Source organism: Penaeus japonicus, unplaced genomic scaffold, assembly GCF_977035675.1.
Source record: "Penaeus japonicus unplaced genomic scaffold, GWHDUDI00000001_assembly GWHDUDI00000015, whole genome shotgun sequence".
Classification (NCBI taxonomy): Eukaryota; Metazoa; Arthropoda; class Malacostraca; order Decapoda; family Penaeidae; genus Penaeus; species Penaeus japonicus.
Window position 1 is genome coordinate 30,655,454 of NW_028234417.1, and position 2,500 is coordinate 30,657,953.

Here is a 2,500-nt window from a genome sequence, read left to right on the forward strand (position 1 = left end):
TTGAACCTTGTTCATTGCTGCTATTAGATTCAAACATCCTTTATGCGTCGAATATTAGTTCAAAGGTTATAAGAGATGTGTAACCTTTGACCTCTTTTCACACTGACGCAAGGAAAGACATGGAGTGTATAGACTTAGTTTTTCGGCTTTACTTATTGGTGTTCTTAAAAGCGTTAATTGCAGGATGCTCTTTATTAAGTAATATACAGTTACACGCAATAATCTAGATAACTTGCAGTAGCATAAAGCGTATCAGTTGCAATATAGAACAAAAATGTGTCAGGATAAAGTGATAGAATGTGATATAATTCTACGCATCGGATACACATTTAGAAATCCACATGTATGCACATTAATCTGTATGTAATCTGTATAGAAATACACACTGCAGACGTAAATACATACAACACACGCAACACAAAAACACATACAAATATATGCAGAATATAATAATATAATATAAGACACACACACACAGAATATAAGACACACACAGCACCATAAGTGTTAAGATACATACACGTACATACAAACCAACACAAGTACACCCACACACCCACACACATATACCAACAGACACACAAACCCACATACTCTCATTCAAAAAAAAAAGAAAAAAAAAAAAGAGAAAAAAAGAAGAAGCTAATTTGAAAGAATCCTTCAAGGCCATTAAAACCGAAATTCACAAACGAAGAAAAAAAAGGACTTTCGGTTTAGTCTTAAGGTTGAGGTAGGATATGCCATTCCAGCTGAGACTGCAGGACGGGGAACGACCTCTACGAGACCGTAAAAGATGCAGAACGAGGCTCATTATTTGTTATAATGACGAAGTGTGCTTCATCCAATTCCGTCCCTGCCGCGGGGGAAATGGAGTTAAGAGGGAGTGATTCTTTACAGGGTGAGGGGAATTTCCGTAATGCAGGTCGGTTATTCCGCGAGATGAAGTGTCGGGAGATGGCGGCGTGTTTTTTTTTTGTTGTTGTTGTTGCTATTGTTGTTTTCCTGTCTTTCTTGCGGGGATGTTACGTATCGTTTCGTGTGCGGGTTTTTTTTTTTTTTTTTTTATAAGGATTTGTAGTATAACAGTATATCTTTCTCTTTTTGATCTCTCTCTCTCTCTCTCTCTCTCTCTCTCTCTCTCTCTCTCTCTCTCTCTCTCTCTCTCTCTCTCTTCTCGCTCTCTCTCTCTCTCTCTCTCTCTCTCTCTCTCTCGCTCTCTCCTCTTCCTCTCTCTCTCTCTCTCTCTCTCTCTCTCTCTCTCTCTCTCTCTCTCTCTCTCTCTCTCTCTCTCTTCTCTCTCTCTCTCTCTCTCTCTCTCTCTCTCTCTCTCTCTCTCTCTCTCTCTCTCTCTCTCTCTCTCTCTCTCTCTCTCTCTCCTCCTCTCTCTCTCTCTCTCTCTCTCTCTCTCTCTCTCTCTCTCTCTCTCTCTCTTTCTCTCTTTCTCTCTCTCTCTCTCTTTCATACTGACCAACATTAAATCATAGTCTATGAGAACATGCAAATCAGCAATGGAAGGGGCATATATCAGATGCTAAGCGAGGCATATTTTAAGAAGACTGGATCGCTGATAAAATATTCGAAGTGAAAGGGGGCTCATGAGAGACGAAGGATGGGACACTACATTCTCATGACTATTGCACTGGCATTATAGGGTCTCTCTTTGCTGAAACACCAGCGCCATCTATTTTTGATAAGGAAAGTGAAGCGACACTATCTCCATCTTTTGGCTGATCGAGGAAATGATTAAAAAATAAAAAAATAGGGACGTCTATTACGGAAAATAAAGTGAACTTGGCGTTCTTTTTTATATGATTACGTCAGAAGGAAACGCATGGGATTGTCCGTGAAGTACGTCTAGTCTACGTCTTTGCTGAAGAAAATTATTTGATCTCGAAGAGGAGAGAGAAAAAAAAAATATTTTCGAAAAGAGGAAGAGTTCGGAGACTAGCAAACTCTGACCAGAAATTAGACATTCGAAATTGCGTGGCGTTTTCTATGTAAATGTGTGAGAGAGAGAGAGAGAGAGAAAGAGAGAGAGAGAGAGAGAGAGAGAGAGAGAGAGAGTACGTACGCATGTGTGTGTATGTTTATGTGCGTGGATGTGTTTTTTTTTTTTCATATGTATTGATGCACGTGTATTATTTACATGCGTGTGCATGTGTATGTACATTTGTGTTTATCTTTGTTTGTGCATCCGCGTTTGTTTGTGTGTGTGTGTGTGTGTGTGTGTGTGTGTGTGTGTGTGTGTGTGTGTGTGTGTGTGTGTGTGTGTGTGTGTGTGTGGATGTACATATGTGTGTGTGTGTTTGTGCATTTATACTTGCGTGTATAAGTCAGTGAAATGTTACTGGTACAGTGGTTATATTACCCCTATGAATAAACATCCCTAAAAACAACTTCATGAAACAGCCAAGGTCTTGTGTTTACATAGGAGGACCACAAAATTTGATAGTAAAAAAAAATTGTACTAGCCTCCCATACACTCCCGTCGCCATGGTGA

The 2,500-nt window shown here is 39.7% G+C and overlaps 1 protein-coding gene across 1 annotated transcript in view; it reads left to right on the top strand.

Annotated features, from left to right (window-relative positions):
- The window catches only part of LOC147470410 (uncharacterized), an 84,635-nt gene that overhangs the window by 5,081 nt on the left and 77,054 nt on the right, over window positions 1-2,500 (top strand). The gene's annotated exons all lie outside the window — the stretch shown is intronic.